This window comes from Schistocerca serialis, chromosome 8 (genome assembly GCF_023864345.2).
Source record: "Schistocerca serialis cubense isolate TAMUIC-IGC-003099 chromosome 8, iqSchSeri2.2, whole genome shotgun sequence".
NCBI classification, from domain to species: Eukaryota; Metazoa; Arthropoda; class Insecta; order Orthoptera; family Acrididae; genus Schistocerca; species Schistocerca serialis.
Genome location: NC_064645.1, coordinates 183,723,662 through 183,732,079, shown reverse-complemented (window position 1 = coordinate 183,732,079; position 8,418 = coordinate 183,723,662). Strand labels below are relative to the sequence as shown.

General features: G+C 48.6%; 1 pseudogene; it reads left to right on the top strand.

Annotated features, from left to right (window-relative positions):
- Window positions 1-4,616: 4,616 nt before the first annotated feature.
- Window positions 4,617-4,699, top strand: LOC126417543 (U4 spliceosomal RNA; annotated as a pseudogene).
- The last annotated feature ends 3,719 nt before the right edge of the window (window positions 4,700-8,418 follow it).

Genomic DNA, 8,418 nt, shown 5'->3' with positions numbered 1-8,418 from the left:
CCATAATGCTGTGGGCTCTGTGTACATGGAATGAGCTAGATCCTATGGCCAAAGTGAACCGATCACTGACTGGAAATGTTTATGGTCAGCTTCTTGCTGACTATTTGCAGCTGTTAATGTACTTCAAGTTCCCAAACAACGATGGAATTTTTATGTATCACAATGTGCCATGTCACTGGGCCTCAATTGTTAAAAACTGGTTTGAAGAACACTCTGAACAGTTCGACCGAACGATTTGGCCACCCATCGAACATTTATAGTTCATAATCGAGTGGTCCGTTCATGCAAAAAATCCTGCACCGCAAACACTTTTGCAGTTATGGACAGGTATGGAGAGACATGGCTCAATATTTCTGCAGGAGACTTCCAGCGGATTTTTGAGTCCATGCCAAGTGAGTTCCTGCACTGCACCGAGCAAAAAGAGGTCCGACACGATATTAGGAGGCATCCTAAGGCTTTGTCACCTCAGAATGCTAGCATTCTTTGATCGATCATTGCTGCATCATGTGCTATCTGGACCAGCTGCTACCTCCACCACGTGATCTTGTACACAAACAAGTACACTTCCTTATCTGATGGAAGCCGACACGTTTGCAAATTCGTGAGATAAGGCACGGCTTAAACTGTGACGTCTCATTCTCAGCCGCTTCCTGTCATCGAGGAAGGTCGAAGAGGGACGGTCATTACCTCATTACCACCACTTCCTTTGGCAAACATCCACTCACTATTTTTCAAACAGAAGCTTCTATCAATAAAATGTTCCTGGCTACTATGCCATGGTCGAATGGATTTCACATTTAAACCCAACGTTCGTTTCCATCTGCGAAGGACACTTTCATGGGGGATCGTAGCTACAGTGTGTGGTGTCACCGCCAGACACCACACTTGCTAGGTGGTAGCTTAAATCGGCCGCGGTCCATTTAGTACATGTCGGACCCGCGTGTCGCCACTGTGTGATCGCAGACCGAGCGCCACCACGAGGCAGGTCTCGAGATACGGGATAGCTCTCGCCCTAGTTGTACGACGACTTTGCTAGCGACTACACTGACGAAGCCTTTCTCTCATTTGCCGAGAGACAGTTAGAATAGCCTTCAGCTAAGTCCATGACTACGACCTAGCAAGGCGCCATTAGCCTTACATAGTTTGATAGCTATCGTATAAAATGTCTCATCAAGAATGCTGTATTCACATCAAAGAATAAAAGATAAGTATTCGAGGAGCTGCATACTTTTCTTATTAGAATTCACTACTTATCCTGTTCCAGAATTCACACCCGTCTGCGTTAGATAGCGTGCCTTTCGGCCTCCTTTATCTACAAGGTGTTGGCACATTTACCAACACATCACAGTGAAAGTCCGATCCACACCCTTGCTCGCTATTGACTGCAGCAAAATCCCGAATACGCGCGCTCCGAGCAGTGGCGTGACGTCACACGTTTTGAATACTCGAGCACAAGGACTTTTGTCGATTGCCGTCGTACACTGTTGCTATCATCCCATGGTGGTAGAGTGGTACCCATCTTTTTCAGCACCGGAATCCAAATGTAATTCGATTTCACTCCCTCTTCCTTCCACTGAAATTTCTGGTGTGTTTTACAACCTCTACGGCCTCTCTGTATAGCCTTTCATGGTATCTGCTTGTGGCTGACAATACTTAAGACCCATCAAAATGAATGTGGCGGTCTCCTGTCTGCAAAGCATGTTCCGCAACAGCTGCCCTGTCACTCTTACCCTTCTGCGATTGCCCTTGTGCTCTTCTAGTCTTTTTTTGATCGTTCGTTTTGTAGCACCCATGTGCACTTCCCCACAACTACATGGACTCCTACAAATTCCTGTTTTTTCCATCGATTTGCGAGCAACCTTGGCTAATTTCAAATGATTTTGTACGATGATGTTCCGTTTTTTCAAGATTTTCCTGTGGAGTAAGTAACATCCTTAACGAATGGCAGGAAAACTTACAGTTTCACACGCGTATGTGCATGACTATGCTTTCTGCCCTTTTTTACGTCAGCGGACGAGTAAGCATTCTTGAGCAATGCACTGGTGAGATGTTTTAATTTTGTATCAAGCGGTTCTGGTCGCAGATGTTCCTTGCCCTATCTGTTTCCTTGTAGTTCTGGGGAGGTGTACATGAGTACTACAAAAAGAACGCTTAAAGAACGACTAGAAAAACACAAAAGCAATTGCAATAGGGGGAAGAGTAACATATCAGCTGTTGCGGAACATGCTTTGCAGCAAGAAGATCACCACATTCATTCTGACAGGACTTGAGTACGGACAGCCACAAGCGTATACAGCGAAAGGCTATACAGAGAGGCCATAGAGATTGTAAAACACCCCAGTAATTTCACAAGGAAGGAGGAGGGCGTAAAATTGAATGATATCTGAATTCCGATCTGAGGAAAATGTATACCAGTCTTTCACCATGCGGTGATAGCAACAGTGAAGCGACGACAGTTGACAGCGGCCAATTGCGCTCGAATATTCAAAACAAGTGACGTCACGCCACCGAGCGGAAACACGAGTAAACGGAATTTTGGTGCAGTCAGTATGGAGCCAGGATGTGAATCGGACGCGCAAAGAAGCTACGATCCGCCTTGAAATGGTTTTCCGCAGATGGAGACGAAACTATGATTTTAAACACCCACCTGGCTAGCGGCGCTGTCTAACGCGCTGCTTCCCGAGCGAGGTCTCTAGAAGAGCGTAGCGTTCCAAAAGGTTGGAAAAGGGTACAGGTCATCCCCGTTTTCAAAAAGGGACGTCGAACAGATGTGCAGAACTATAGACCTATATCTCAAACGTCGATCAGTTGTAGAATTTTGGAACACGTATTATGTTCGGGTATAATGACTTTTCTGGAGAATAGAAATCTACTCTGTAGGAACCAGCATGGGTTTCGAAAATGACGATCGAGTGAAACCCAGCTCGCGATATTCGTCCACGAGACTTAGAGGGCCATAGACACGGTTTCCCAGGTGGATACCGTGTTTCTTGACTTCCGCAAGGCGTTTGATACAGTTCCCACATTTGTTTAATGAACAAAGTAAGAGCTTATGGACTATCAGACCAATTGTGTGATTGGATTGAAGAGTTCCTAGATAACAGAACGCAGCGTGTCATTCTCAATGGAGAGAAGTCTTCCGAAGTAAGAGTGATTTCAGGTGTGACGCAGGGGAGTGTCGTAGGACTGTTGCTGTTCACAATATATATAAATGACCTTGTGGATAACATGGGAAGTTCACTGAGACTTTTTGCGGATGATGCTGTAGTATATCGAGAGGTTGTAACAATGGAAAATTGTACTGAAATGCAGGAGGGTCTGCAACGAATTGACGCATGGTGCAGGGTGTAGACAAGTGTAATGTGCTGCGAATACATAGAAAGAAAGATCCTTTATCATTTAGCTACAATATAGCAGGTCAGCAACTGGAAGCAGTTAATTCCATAAATTATCTGGGAGTAGGCATTAGGAGTGATGTAAAATGGAATGACCATATACAATTAATCGTCGGTAAAGCAGATGCCAGACTGAGATTCATTGGAAGAATCCCCAGGAAATGCAGTCCGAAAACAAAGGAAGTAGGTTACACTACATTTGTTCGCCCACTGCTTGCATACTGCTCACCGGTGTGAGATCCGTACCAGATAGGGTTGATAGAAGAGATAGAGAAGATCCAACGGAGAGCAGCGCGCTTCGTTACAGGATCATTTACTAATCGCGAAAGCGTTACGGAGATGACAGACAAACTACAGTGGAAGACTCTGCAAGAGAGACGCTCAGTAGCTCGGTACGGGATTTGTTGAAGTTTCGAGAACATACCTACACCGAAGAGTCAAGCAGTATATTGCTCCCGCCTACGTATATGTCGCGAAGAGACCATGAGGATAAAATCAGAGAGATTAGAGCCCACACAGAGGCATACCGACAATCTTTCTTTTCACGAACAATACGAGACTGGAATATAAGGGAGAACCGATAGAGGTACTCAAGGTACCCTCCGCCACAGACCATGAGGTGGCTTGCGGAGTATGGATGTAGACGTAGATGTAGATGTAGATATGTCGGCGATTGCTATGCAAACGCTGTCTTCACGTACGCTTACACCATAATTACTCTACCACGCAAACGTTGGGGGCGGGGGGGGGGGGGGGGGCACTGAAGGCCGCATCGAACAATAACCTGTGTTTGGTGTGGGGCGGCGGTGATGTGGGTGGACTGCTGTGGCCTGTCGTGAGGTTGTGAACCGCTGAGGGCTGTAGCTGAGTGGCCAGCGCGACAGACTGTCAGTCCTAAGGGCCCGGGTTCTATTCCCGGCTGGGTCGGAGATTTTCTCCGCTCAGGGACTGGGTGTTGTGTTGTCCTAATAATCAACATTTCATCTCCATCGACGCGCAAGTCTCCGAAGTGGCGTCGAATCGAAAGACTTGCACCAGACGAGCGTTCTACCCGACGGGAGGTTCTCGCCACACGACATTATTATTATTACAGCGGGAAGAAGCCTCTCAGTCGTTTCTAGGTCCCCGGTTGAATTCACATACAATGAGTTTAAATTGAAATCCACTCGAGCACGGCATAATAGCCGGGAACATTTTATTAATGGTAATATTTCCGGCCGTACCTTTCCGCAGTGGCAATATCGTAACCAATGAAGTGTAACTGAGGTGCGATTATTGCTAGTTGAAAACTAATACCGCCAGTCTGCCTTCGGCAGTGACACAGTGCGGACCGTGTTGCCTGCCGGCCGCGCTGTGGTGCGCGCGCCTGTTTGTTTACGCCGGAGCGGCTTCGCGTGTGCGGTGTTGTGAGTCTAGAACGAGATGGCACACTCGTACAGAAAAACGACTTTGAAGTTCAGTTTTGCGAACGACTACTCACGACCAAAGGCACACGAGATTGAACGATTCTTAAAAGAAGAGGTAAAAATCGATCCACAGGAAATCGTGGGAATCAATTTATCGATCGTTTCTAGCGTCGTCTATGTCAAGCTTGTTGACGAGGCTGCTTGCGAAAGACTTCTACAACGATCACCGAACGGGTATCGTTTCTGTCATGCCGACGGGAATGTTGGTGCAGTTACGGTGGATCACGCGGGAATGGGGATCCGAACTATACGAGTCTTCAAACTTCCGTTTGAGGTCCCGTCTGAACTTGTTACAGACGCCTTTCGACCATACGGTACAGTTATATCCCATGTGGCCGAAAAATGTACGAGTTTTACCACGTACCCCGTTTTAAATGGGGTGAGACAAATACGGATAGAACTGCGAAAGCACGTCCCCTCTTATTTGTACATAGGAGGTTGTCGAGCAATTATAATCTATGATGGGCAACCACACACTTGCTCGGGGTGCAGGAAAGGAGGTCACGTCCGCTCGGAATGCCTCCAGCGACGTTTAGTGCAAACTCCACGGGATTACGTTCAGGCGCCACAACAGATGACTGTCTTACCGTTGACCTTTGTGGAAGCCCTGAGAGGCGATGTGAGGGAGATTTCCGATGGGCACCAGCAGCTGCCCCCTATAGAGAACATAGACACCAACGGACTGGAACTCCGACCACCGGTTTCACCACAGCAGACACAGGACACGACACAAGAGATGCAGCTGACGGCCGCTCCAGGCTCATCCGTGGTGGCTGCCAGTGCTTCCACCGAGAGCGTGATAGGCCAGGACCAAGACGGAGGATACGCAACCCAAACAGCCGATGCGGAAGCAAGGCAACGGAAACAGCGTTCGCCGAAGAGAAGAAAGAAGCGTCGGCTGACTTCTGCTGACGATAGCCATAGTCCCGAGGGGACAGTGGACAACAACGACAGTATCGACCTGAGACCAGTGGATTCAACAGATACCGAGATGACGATGCAGGAATTACACAGCGGCGATAACTTGACCTCTCCTTCTGGTGACCGGAAGGCAGAAGTGGAGATGACAACTGTCCAACATCAGAGCGGTGACAACGTTGCCTCCCACCCTTCGACCAGTTCCGGAAATATGCTGGGGGACTGGGTGCAAGAAATAGACCAGCAGGAACAGAATGAAACTACGAACGCGACGATTGAGGATAGTCCTGGCCAGAGGCCGGGAGAGATCGGGAAATGTTGAACAACTTAGTGTGGTGAGGAGCGCCGGGGGTGCAGATAGACGCTTAATGACACCGCCCTACAACTGATGAACACACGCCAGGCGTACCGCATTGCCACGATAAACATTAATGGCATTCGGACACCACTTAAAATTCAAATGCTGAAAGACATGTTACGCGCTGCGGACGTGGATATTGTATTCCTACAAAAAGTGCGTTTCACATCGCCGCCAGAGTTCTACGGCTACGAGGCACATTATTCAGTGCACGATGAAAGTGGATTCGGTGTGGCGATTCTCACCAGGGAAGGAATAGGACTGGAGGACGTCATGTATCTCCCTTCGGCACGTGGCATAACGATCACTGTCGACGACGTTCGTTTCATCAATTTATACGCGCCATCTGGCTCCACAAAACGAAGAGAAAGGGCGACCTTTTACACCGAAGAGATAGCACGGTTGTTCGCTGGACGCTATGATAACTATATAGTGGGCGGCGACTTTAATTGTGTCGTCGACAAAAAGGACCAAGTACCTCATTATGTGCCATGCATGGAACTGCGTGCGTTGATTACCGAAATGGCGCTTCTGGATACCTGGGAACTGCAGCATGGCGACAGACCGGGTTATACGTTTGTAACGGGACACTCGGCGAGTAGACTTGATAGAGTGTATGTGACACGAGCTCTACGGGCGGCGATACTGGATGCCGAAATCTGGCCAGCGGCTTTTACGGATCATATGGCGTACGTATGTACGATTTCACTAACGCGTTAGAAGATATGGCGGAGTAAGGGTCACTGGAAAATGAATTGTGCACTTTTACGTGACACTGAATGTCGCCGGACGATAGAGGCGGCCTGGGAGACCTGCGTTCGCCGCCAACGAGCATACACCTCGGTTCTCCAGTAATGGATTAAATGCGCAAAACCAACGTTACGGAGAACGTTGATACGATACGGGCGGGACAAATCGCAGTGGAACCGCACGACGGCTGATTTTTATTTTACAGCCCTGAGGGAGCTGATGACTCAACAACCATCGCCGGAAAGGCACACGGCCATGCGCAGGATAAAAGCCAAGTTATTACAGCTGACGAGACTAAGAATGGAAGGTGTAATAGTCCGGTCGAGATTGGCGGACACAGTTGCTGCGAAAACCCCCTCCATGCACCACGTAGTACGTGAACGCCAACGACGACGCAGAACATTGATCAGGGAACTAATCTCTGAAACTGGCCAGCAAGTTGTGAACCAGCGTGATATTGCGCATGTGTTTACTGACTATTTCCGCCAGTTATATGGACCTGTACAAGTGAACCACAAAACACTACATGACGTCATCTCGGAAATGCCAGATAGAGGACCACCACTGGATGCAGAAACTTTCATCACAGCGATAACAGAGGACGAGCTGACGGATGCAATTGCCAGGGGGGCCCCGAACAAGTCCCCAGGACAGGACGGCTTCCCAATTGAATTTTACCGCGCCTTTGCATACCTCATGGGATGGACCTGGATTCAGATGTACAACGAACTCTTGTTACCACAGACTGAGATACCTGCCGAATTCACGGAGGGTATCATCATCCCAACACCCAAACCACGCGGTGGCAGAAGGCCAGGAGATTATAGACCACTCACTCTCTTGAACTGCGACTATAAGATTTTCGCGCGCATCCTTGGGGCTCGCCTGCGGTATTCAATTTCTGATAGACTCCTCATCGATCGAACTTGCCTCGGCGGTAAGAGTAACGTACATACGGCGCTCGGTGACTACCGAGATATCATCGCATTAGCAGCGGCATGCCGAGTGCGTGGGGCACTCGTCGCTATTGACTTCGATCATGCGTTCGACAGAGTGGATCATACCTTTTTGCATGCGGTGATGGGCAGATTGGGAATCCCACAGGCCTTCATTCTCGTGATCATGCGACTGTTACACGGCGTGTGATCAAAGGTCTCGGTGAATGGGCGGGGCACTGACTACATTGTTATTTCAAGATCAGTTAGTCAAGGTTGCCCCCTTTCGATATTTTTGTATGCAATGGCTTTGGAACCCTGTCTATATGGTCTCCGAAGACGGTTGGAGGGAGTGCCGTTGCCACAACTGACCTTTCATTGCCGCGCTTATGCTGACGATGTGATGCTGGTGGCACGGACAGGCGAAGAAGTACGTACGGCGTTGGCATGGATACAGCGATACGGGATGGCGGCAGGAAGCGTGCTCAATCTACAAAAATAACGCTGCATGAATGTCGGTCGAGGATTACAGCCGGGGGAGGAAGGCCCGCTCATGTTAGTTAAGACCATAAAATGCCTAGGTATTATGTTCCACA